Genomic DNA, 11,390 nt, shown 5'->3' with positions numbered 1-11,390 from the left:
AAATTTAGCTCTCGGTTTCTTAGAAGTAAATTTGGGAAGATACAGTCAGTAGCACAATTCTTGTTATCAAAAAAGAGGATGTCTGCCACTTGCTTAGGGGAAGTCATGTTTCTTCCAGCAATAAGTTAGAAAAAGTATTTCTCAGTTCTTTATATGAGGAATGCTGAGTGATTTAGTGGGTAGTATTCAAAACAATATTTTAATAAAAGGATAGATAAGATAACGATTTCCTTTAGTGCTAAGATATACGTTGACCTCGTGAGATTACAAAGCAACTAGATGAAATGATTTAGTGAATGGTTAAGGCAATAAAAAAGCTCAAATCTATAATCACCTCATGTCTTGCTTGACGTAAGCATAGAAATTCAGATTGCACAAAGATGGTAATACATTTTACCTCCTCCAAACAAATATCTCTTTGTTCAACCAAAGTTTCATGGACATGGATAATTTGGGATTGCTGTATTGTCCCATGAGGTCTTGAAATGCTTGTATTCGGAGTTAGCGGTTGAGGGTGCATGTACTTACTTTAGAAAGCTGATGAGCAAGTTGGCATTCTCTAGGTAAGTCTCAAGAACCTAGCTAGATGTACAGCAAATTATTGTTGTTTTTTGGGGAGGGTGAGTATGGTGTGGATACAAACATAGTAAGCTGTTAACAATGATTAACGTTAGCAAGAGAGGAGAGGGAGGAAACTTTCTAATTTCATTTGATACCTTTGAATTTCCCTCCATCGCTATCTAGATGGTGGGCTAGTGTTCACTTTTGTTTTCTTCTTTGTTTTTATGTAGTTAAAAGCCTAGTAAATGCTAAAATGAATGAATGAATAAACTGAATAAAATAATGAAGATATTTGACACTTATCTGGATGGCACCACTTCCCATTCTCAGTAGCAGACATGCTACATAGGCACCTGTCTGGTGGGGAGAAAACAAAACTAGGTCATAACACTTACAAAGCTGTTTCACCCGGGGAAAGTGACATAAGTGTACAGTAGAAACAATATAAACTTGAAGGGCATTGTCTCTAAAGAAAGTTCATTTCGGTTTACCACAATGATTGTGTGTTTACTAGGCACTGGGGGATACAAGAGAGATAATCATATTCCACTTTAAGATTTCCCACAGGGCTTTCATGACTCCTACAGAGAGGGAGGGCCTCCATTCATGCCCCTGAGCACAACACTTACAGGCTGTCAAAGCCCTGAGACCTCAAATGGCTTCTTGGAAGCTGTGAATCAACGACATCACACCCTAATCTAAGCTGAAGGTGTCCTGCTCTGTGATGCTCTCTCCTGTCACACTGTTCCCCTGCGCTGCTCCCTTTTGTTCTGAACTGTCTGCAAAGTCTCTGGAACATCTGAACGTTGCTTTTTACCTCTTGCCTTGATGAAGCCAATTGCCCCAACAATATGGCTCTTCTTTTTGGCCCCATCACGGGAGAGACCGCTCTTACTTCTTTGATCAAATTCCCCTTCAGAGAATGGAGGCTCCTTCTAACTCTGAACTTATAGGTAATGATTTTTCTTCTCTCTTGGAAAAAAAAATTTATAATGGTTCCATTAATTATTCTTTTTAATAAGCTATACAAATATTTGTGTGTACCCTTCCATGAAAGATACATTTTACATTATTGCAAAGAAGGAAACGTATGTTTTCAAAGTTGCTACAAGAATTATCTATTCCCAGATTGTTCTAGCTGGATGTTTAATGTGGGGCCTGACCAAAGAACTCACTTCAGATGAAGTAGGTAGCTGTGACTCTCCTTACTGCACTCAGTAACTTATGCCCTGAGGAAGGAAAGGGCTAGAACAGCCCTTAAAGTTGGAGGAACCCATCCTCAGTGCTGCCCTCTGTAGGGTGTTGAGTGAGGAAAGGTGTGAATTTGCTCAGACAGTTGAAAATAAAAAATAGAAAAAAAAAATCTAAAAGTGTAGAGTGCTAAAATCAAGGTGACAAACGTGAGAAGATAATAAAAGTTGCATCACTTCTGAAGGCATTTAGCTTCAAATAATAGAAAATTCACCTGAAAGACCTATATCAGTAGACATTTATTCTTTTCATAAAACATCCAGAGATGGGGTTTATATGATATGGGTTCAGTTGCTCAGGTTATCATCAGAGACCTGGATGCTTTCTCCTCTTCTGCTCTGCCATCTGACGGTGCAAGAATTGTCCCTCCTTCTTTGATCCTTCTTTCTATACTTGTTGCCTCTTGACAACAAGATGGCTGCTTGTGTGCCAGGTAGTGTGTTCATCTTGACAGAAGAAAGAAGAAGTGCAGCCAATCTATCCTCTTTCACCAGGAAAGCAAAAATTTACCGAATTCCTCAAGGAAACGTTTATTTATGCCTCACTGTCTCTAGCTGCATCTTGGGGGCACCTCTAAATGCTAGAGAAGCTAGAGATCAGGGGGCAGTCATTGTCTCCCCTGGGACTAGGCACATGGCTGAATTACACAGTTATCTATTAGCAAGGGCCAAACAAGGGTTGGGGGTTGGGGTAGAATTAGAGGTAGGCAACCATAAAAGATGGCAGAATAACTGTGTGACTCATCTCTAGGCCTTTGGAATCCTAGAATGTCTACTATTGGTGCTTGTTTTAAAAGATCCTAATTTAGGTTCAGACAGGAGTATGGAGTCACCATTGGTTTTCACATGTGCCTATGATTATCTGACAATGAGGATTTTAGAAATGTGTGGGCAAATTCTTTATTCAAATAAACTCTCTTGTGTTGAGCTGTGGCGTTTCTTGACTTGGGAACTGTGGAGAAAATTGATGTGGGAGGTATTAGAGAGAGCTTCTTTCTTTCTGTTTCTGGAACTTCCTAATCCAAAGGCATATGTCCTCTTGCCATGGGAGTGTGGTGGGCAAAGTAACTCATTCATATGTTGTAAGTTGTAACTATGAACTTTGTTTTAATGTATGTGAGTTAATTTTACTGTTTTTGTCTGAGATTCTGAAGAAAAATTTGTGACCTTGCAATTTTTTACCTTATACAAACGTAAAAGCAAATTTAGTTAAAATTGTGTTTATGAAGATCATGGTTAAAAAGTGTAGTGTGGAACAGTCAACTCCTAAACAGATAATTTAAGACAGTTGATTAATAACACAGATCATCTAAGGTTAAAACAAAATTCTCTTTTAAAGGTTTTGATTGAAAGATGAATGGGTGTTAGCCCCTGAAAAGATAAATAAATCTGTGTGAAAGGTTAGGAAGTTGAGACCTTTATCATTTGTAAGATGCATTCTCACTCAGTGGACTAAAATGCTGTTATGAATCCCATCTTCAGTATCAGAATATTTTTTTTCCATGAATGTTTATAGCAGCTTCATTTGTAACAGCCCCAAATTGGAAACAACCCAGTTGTTCTTCAATGGATGAATGGTTAATGAAACGGTGGTATATTCATACCATGGAATACTACTCAGCAACAAAAAGAAACAAGCTATTGAGTATCAGAATATTTTTAAGGAAACCTGCTGAGACCAGGGAAAATGCCCTTTTATTTGTCAGGATCTAATTAATGAATTGGGTGGAAAGCAGTGAGACACATTCAGAACTCTAAGAGGTGGAAATCAATTAAAATATAAATTTGTTTACTATTCAGGTTTTCAGTAATTCCATAAATTAAAACTAGTGTGATATTCTCTTTCAAAATCTAGATGATTAACTGTGAAGACATCCAATCATAACTGTTCTTATTTGGAGCATTCAGATGTGTGGGAGATTTTTTTTTTTAACGCTTTTTCTTTTTCTTTCATTCCTTATTTTTGGCTGCATTAGGTCTTGGTTGCTGCGCGGGCTTTCTCTAGTTGCAGTGAGCAGGGGCTACTCTTCTTTGGGGTGAGCAGGCTTCTCATTGAGGTGGGTTCTCTTGTTGCGGAGCACGGGCTCTAGTCACGCGGGCTTCAGTAGTTGCGGCACGTGGGCTCAGTAGTTGTGGCTCACGGGCTCTAGAGCGCAGGCTCAGTAGTTGTGGTGCACGGGCTTCGTTGCTCCACGGCATGTGGGATCTTCCTGGATGAGGGCTTGAACCCATGTCCCCTGCGTTGGCAGGCGGATTCCTAACCACTGCGCCACCTGGGAAGTCCCAGAGATTTTTAAAATAAAATATTTTAAGTAGTAAGCATATATATATATTTTCCTGATATAAAAAACATACAAAATTTTCAGGACATTACATAAGTTCTGAAGTTGAATAAACCATGTCTTGTGATGAAACAGGGCGTTGTGTAGTTTCATGGGTCAGAAACAGTTTTCTGAGGCCGACTGAGTGTTTGTAGATTGGGTGGCAGGTTTACTAACCTTTCCTGCACATTGCTGTGCACACCGTTACTCCTCACTCGGGTGAAAAACTACTGCCCTGTGAGTCTCACGCCTCTGGTCATACTCTCTGGTCTCTGCATCATTGTCATCCCTGAACACCCAGAAGCATCTTAAGCGCTAGACTCACAGTTACCATCTCCATTCTATGTCCTGTCACCACTCTGGCTCCATCTCACTGGCTTTTCAATCCTAGGACATCACTGGTGCTTACCTCTGCCTCATTTTTATCAGTGTTGGGTCCACATTCTAACCACATGCTCCTTTACACCCCCTTTGGGCATGTTGGGCTCCTCTCATTCTAGAATCTTCTTGTCATCTGTGACATCTCCTAGTTTCCTCCCCATCCTCTGAATGGTTCTTCTTAGTCCTTTTTAAAGTGCCCATTTCTCCACATTTCCCTTGAATCTTGTTTCTCAGACCATCTCATTCTACATGCCATCCTTGGACCACCTCATCCCTCATGTGTCTTCAATAAGCATCTAGATACTGATGAAGACAAAAATCTATAGCTCCAGAACGTATTCTTGAACTCTAGGCCTGTATCCCTCAATGTGGAGGTCTAAGAGAGGTCTCCGGCTCCACATGCCCTCATTGCTTTCTGCACCACCATTGCCCCATTGCCTATTCTATTGCTCTAGGGGAATTTAGTGTTTTATCCTTCTATTTTTCCTGTCTCAGTATTGGCAGCTGGTTGCTCAAGTCATAAACCTGGAAGTTATCTTCACTTTTTCCTTTCCTCCTCATTTCTTCCATAAAATCAATCAAGTCCTATTGATTCGCCCTTCTAAATATCTCCACAGTCTTTCTCAAATGTGCTTATTTTTTCTGTTCCTCCTGCTATTACCCATTTATAGTTGACTACTATTTCTAAACAAGACTACTGCAATAGGTCTCAGTGCATCCAGGCTCCATCTAAATCTCTCTACCCCCTAAAGCCATTATAATATAGTTATACCACCATCTTTAAAGTGTCCCATTTTTCTTAGCCTAAATTCCTAATTACCTTATTCATTTACAACTACCTTCATGACCTGGCCCTTGTCTACCTGCCTTATTTCCTGCTATTGCTTTCCTTGGCAACCTCTAAGACTCAGCCCACGTTATTCTTTCTGCTTGCAAAATTCTTCCATTCTCTCCTCCACGCTGCTACTAGGTGTTCCCTGAAGTGGTTGACTTCTACTTTCCTTTCACTTGTCTTTAGACATCATTTCCTCTGGGAAATCTCTCTTAACCACTCCCTGTCTCCATAATCAGTCACCTGTCTTTCACTTACTCTTGGTTATGGCTCTTACCACTTAGTAACTGCCTGTTTGTCCTTTTTTTTTTTTTTTTTTTAATTTATTTATTTTATTTATTTATCTTTGGCTGCATTGGGTCTTCGGCGCTGTGCGCGGGCTTTCTCTAGTTGCAGCGAGCGGGGGCTACTCTTCACTGCGGCGCGCAGGCTTAGTTGCTCCACAATATGTGGGATCCTCCCGGGCCAGGGCTCGAACCTGTGTCCCCTGCATCGTCAGGCGGACTCCCAACCACTGTGCCACCAGGGAAGTCCCCTGCCTGTTTGTCTTTTATATCCACTATGCAGTAAGTGGTTCAGGTTCTTTTCTCACCTCATTCATATTGTTTCCTCACTGCTCTGAAAAGTGATTGCAATGTGGTAGTCACTCAATAAAAAAGGACAGAATGAATACTTTAAAAATAAATTAATAAATGCCGTTGCTGGGAATCCGGCACCTTAGGTGTGGAGTCAAGTAATTATGTGTTAGAATTGCTTCTCCACTCTTATTAGCTCTGTGATATTTGAAATATTTATTAATTCACTTAAATATATATTAAATATACATGAAATATGTTAAACATATGATTTATATATATATGATTTCTTCTTGTCATCCGCCAACATCATGGAATGGTTATGCTAATGGAGAAGGCAGATTATGAATAAATAAATAAACCCAATGATAGCATGTGAGGAAAATGCTGTGAGGAAAATGGGTTGGAGTATAACTCTGTGGGGCTCAGAGAAGGCCCTTGTGAGGGGGTGACATTTAAGCTGAGATTGGGCAGAGGAGAAGGAGACAGCCATGTAAGAACCCGTGTAAAAGAGTATTCTAGGAGGAAGGCGTAGCAAGTGAGAGTTCTTCAGAACCTGGTTCTTCCCTTCCCTCATATGCGAATTATTACAGTAATAGCAGCTCTCACCCAGGATGGCTTTAGGGTTTGAATCAGACCAACCATATAAAGGATCTATCCCATTCTCTGGGCAATAGTAAGCACTAAACAAATATTTCTTGGTAGTATAATTAAGAATAAACTAGATCAAGTTGGCTTTTTTTGAAGGGAGACTTTAGTTATAGGTATTTTACTCTACATACTGACCCAAATTTACTTATTCTCTGTCAAATCAATTCAAATCAATTTTTGTTGGGCACCTACTATGTGTAAGCTGGTGTGCTGGATGCTATGGAAGGCTAAGGAAATATCAAGGAACTGAGAGCTCTGTTTTATTTTTATTTATTTATCTAAATGGATAATTTTTTAATTTATTGGTACTTATAAACGAACCAGCCAACTGGTAGTATTATGATGTGGACAAATCAAAACATCTTTCTACAAATACTAGAGTGGTGGAAAAAATTAGGGGCTGTAAGTAAAATAGCAAAAAGGGGCAGAGGAAATCAGTGAAGCACATTGTAGCTTAATCCTTCACCTTAAAAACAGAGGTTCTTAACAAGTAAAACCTCCCCATCCCAGAAAATATGAATAATCCTTCATCACACATCTTTGTACTTTTGCTCCCTGTTCTTGAGGTTAGGTTCTAGATCCTAAAGATGTCCAAAAAATAGTATTATAACCTAGTTATCTATAGCCGCCAGTCATCTTTTATCATGTTGTCCGTAGAAGTCAATGCTTCTGAAACCTCTTTGATTAGACACCAATCATACACCCCCAAACTGACACAAAAGGCACAATGAAAAGCAGCTTATCAAGGCAGAGAGAGACGTAATTGTAAAAGAAAAATTCTAGGGAAGTAATACAGTCATGGCTCAAATTGAGATTGAATAATACAGCCATCGTTACAAATCTTCAGGCTGCATGTTCAGAGAGTAATTTGGGAATAAATCCATGATTTGCTGTTGGGAATTGAAATACTTAGCAGTTTGCTGTATTATGTTATAGCTTTCCCCGGTAGTTTCCAAGGTGGCCTCCAAATCACTGACGGGAGAATTTTGCTGGTACTGGATCTGGGGCTGCAGGAATTCCTCAACATAGTTGTTGAATTGATTGTTCCAAGTCTGGTTATTCCAGGCTTGGGGGCACCAGGTCTGACTGTTCCAGCTCTGGTTATTCCAGGACTGACTGTTCCAGCTCTGGTTGCTCCAAGTTGGGTTATTCCAGGTCTGGTTACCCCACATGGGCAGGTTTCCGGAAGAGTTCACCAAGCATCCTTGGTGGTAGGAATAGAAGCCCGGGTATTCTGTAGTTGCTGGGCCCTGAGTCACAATGTTGCTATTCCTGGGCCAGTTGTTTTTCCGCCACCTCTTACATTTCGTTCTCTGGTTCTGGAACCAGGTCTTAACCTGTTTGTAGCTAAGGTTCAGGATGTTGGAAAGTTCTTGCATTTGCTGGAGGCTGAGGTATTTCTGCCTCTGAAATCTGTCATTGAGCACACACAGCTGCGTCTGAGACAACACGGTTCTGGTCTTCTGCTTCTTGACCAGGACCTTCTCTTCCTTCTTCTCTGTGCTCTTGTCTGCAGCTGTGGCCAGTAGTTTTACTCTGGGGCTTGTGGAAGAATCAGGACTGTCCAGTCTCCATGTCGTGGGTCTCAGCAGATGACATTTGCAAGGACACATAATTTTCTTCAGGCCCATAAATCTCAGGCATTGGTGAAGATTCCCTAGAATTGGATGCTTTGGGGCCACGCAGGCTTTGGGGACAAGCTGGGTCCACACTCATGTTGTTGAATTGAAGGAGAGGGAGAAAACCAAAGAGCTAGATAGATGGTAGGAAAAGTCCAGGCTTTAAGAATCTAGGTAGAAGAGCTTAGAGAAAGGTGAAGATGTCCAGGTGTAAAAGTATTAAAAACATGGGATGAAGGGAAGTCACCTGTGTGATAACAGAAGCCTACCAGCCCAATGTAGGAAAATGACAAAAAAATTTGTGGAGGCTCTAGACTTATAAATAAGGCTCAGCCATACTTCGACCCGCCCCTCCTGGCAGCCCCACGCCCACCTGTTTTATTATTTTTTTTAAGATTTTATTTTTTTGATGTGGACCATTTTTAAAGTCTTTATTGAATGTGTTACAGTATTGCTTCTGTATTGGTATTTTGGCTGCGAGGCATGTGGGATCCCAGCTCCCCAACCAGGGACTGAACCTGCACCCCCCTCACTAGAAGGCGAAATCCTAACCACTGGACTGCCATGGAAGTCCGGAGAGCTCTGTTTTACATTATATGTTTCACTTCTTTTTTTTTTTTTTTAACTGCTTTGTCTCACTATCCATTCTAGAAGCTTCTTCCCCAAGTGTATGTATGCATGCACGTGCGTGCACGCACACACACACGCACCTCCTTACATTTTCCTTCCATTTGACTACTTGGAAATTCAGTATACATGGCTTTTCTTGGGTGATGACCTTATAAATCATTTGAATCACAGTTGGTATTTCTGAACATTTGAAATGCTTGCGGCAAGGAAGCCTTCACATTTCTGAAAGAAAGGCTGTCACAAATACTGAACTTTACTGGAAAAGGAGCCAGATGCTAATGGAAAATATAAATGTTATCCAAGAAAAGTTTTGCATTTGTGCATTCAGAATTTTTTGTACCTCGTAGCTACATGCAGGCTATATTTCTTTTCTTCATGTAGGTGTCCACTTCCAAGGAAATATGACTGAAATATTAGAAATGTAAAATTAATTAACACCTTGTATAGTCCATTTGGCTCCTGCAGATTCAGTAATGGTTTTATTTGTGTATAACTGTGTCTCTTGCTTATTTTTGACAAGTTTGGACAAAGTATCAGTTCTGCATAACTTCTGGGTTTCTGATGCTGCTGAGAATAACTACAAGGGTAAGAGATAATGAAAGGATAATGAGAGACGGTGAAGTGTTACTGTGAGGGATTATGCTTGTATTTGCACTGATTATGTGTCAATCCTGTGTTTTTATTAAAAATGAGAGTATATTTTAAAGTTAATGCTTTCTTTGATAGAAACAAACTTAAAGAAAATGACTTATTTTAATTAGAGCTTTTAAAAACGTAAAGATTGCACCTTTAAGGATGTTATTGATTGCCCTGAAACTTGACTGCTAAGGACAGTGTCCTTCAATAAAATAAAATACTGCTCTAAACATAACATCTGAAAAAAGGGCCATGAAAGTTTAACTTTACTTTGTTATCTATTATTCAATTGTTCTTTTGTTTTCATCTCACTTCTTTCTTTTTAAGACAAAGCCATAGCCTAAACTATCTCAAACTGAAGGAACCTATTCTTTTCTTTTTTAAAATAAATTTATTTATTTATTTATTTTTGGCTGCATTGGGTCTTTGTTGCTCCACTCAGGCTTTCTCTAGTTGCAGTGAGTGGGGGCTACTCTTCATTGCGGTGTGCACGCTTCTCGTTGTGGTGGCTTCTCTTGCTGTGGAGCACGGGCTCTAGGTGCATGGGCTTCAGTAGTTCTGGGATGTGGGCTCAGTAGTTATGGTTCGGGGCCTCAATTGTTGTGGCGCACAGGCTTAGTTGCTCTGCAGCATGTGGGATCTTCCGGGACCAGGGCTCAAACCCGTGTCCCCTGCATTGGCAGGATTCTTAACCACTGCGCCACCAGGGAAGCCCAGGAACCTATTCTTTAAACTTGAGTTTTTCCTGATAAAACACTTGTTTGTTATATGTATGGAATAAAATAAAAGAACATTTTTAGTAGATCGTTGTTGGGCAGATTGAAAAACAAATTTCATCAAGTTTATAGCATGGTGACTCTACATTAAGACTTATTTCTCTGATATGAGAAAGACCTCTTTTTATACCTGCATATAAGTGTGTGTATACATATAAATGTGTGTGTATATGTGTGTGCATAAATATATATGTTAATGTGGTATATTTAAATCTTGAGAAGGCTTAGTGATTATAGAATTTCTAAATAATGAATACATTTAAGTGGCGTTACTAGTAGATTTTCAGTCGTAAGTTGGAAATATCTGAGGAACAGGTGGTTCATGAAGTATCAGAATTTAATGTGAAATCTGAGGTTAATTACTGTGGGTAATTGTCTCTGGAAATGCAATGTGTTGGTAAATCTCTTTTTAGATCCTGAGAGCATTAGTAGGACATAGGAGAACAACTAGTGTTTATTTATTAACTCAGTATTTATTTAGCACTTATCAGTGCTGAGCACTGTGCTAAATTCCAGAGAAGCAAGCTGTAGCTGCTCTGGTTTTCCGCGGCCTGTCACATAGCCAGATCCCCTCTTTCTCTTAGTATCAGCATACCTTCTCTGCATAGCTGCCCCCTCTCACTTTTTGGTCCTGGTGAGGTAATGATCATGAAGCCAACGTCCTCAGAGCCCATGGTGATAGGTATTTGACTTAGGTTGAACTAATCATAGTACTTGGCTTCGTGGCAAATTTGTTGATGAGCCTATGACTCATAGGGAAATTAATCTGTGGATGTTTGGGAAGAAAGATTTGCTTTCCTTTGAGGTTGGTCATCTGAGATGCCACAGTCCAGGACGTGTGAGTTAGTGAACCACAGTGGGCCATTAGTTTCTTCGTTAGAACTAGGTTCCTAGGTTAATTCCATGTCCTGGCTATTGTAAATAGTGCTGCAATGAACACTGGGGTGTATGTGTCTTTTTGAATTACGGTGTTCTCTGGGTATGTGCCCAGTAGTAGGATTGCTGGGTCACATGGTAGTTCTGTATAAACGCATATATGTGGAATCTGAAAAAATTGGTATAGATGATCTTACATACAAAGCAGAAATAGAGACACAGACATAGAGGACAAATGTATAGATACCAAGGGGGAAAGTGCGGGTGGGGTGGGATGAACTG

At 40.1% G+C, this 11,390-nt stretch overlaps 1 pseudogene; it reads right to left on the bottom strand.

Moving 5' to 3' along the window:
* Nucleotides 1-7,404: 7,404 nt before the first annotated feature.
* LOC116753326 lies at nucleotides 7,405-8,287 on the bottom strand (annotated as a pseudogene).
* Nucleotides 8,288-11,390: the final 3,103 nt, after the last annotated feature.

The sequence above is a fragment of the Phocoena sinus genome, chromosome 4 (assembly GCF_008692025.1).
Source record: "Phocoena sinus isolate mPhoSin1 chromosome 4, mPhoSin1.pri, whole genome shotgun sequence".
Lineage (NCBI taxonomy): Eukaryota > Metazoa > Chordata > Mammalia > Artiodactyla > Phocoenidae > Phocoena > Phocoena sinus.
Note: the sequence above shows the minus strand (reverse complement) of the source record. Positions and strands in the feature narration are given on the sequence as shown.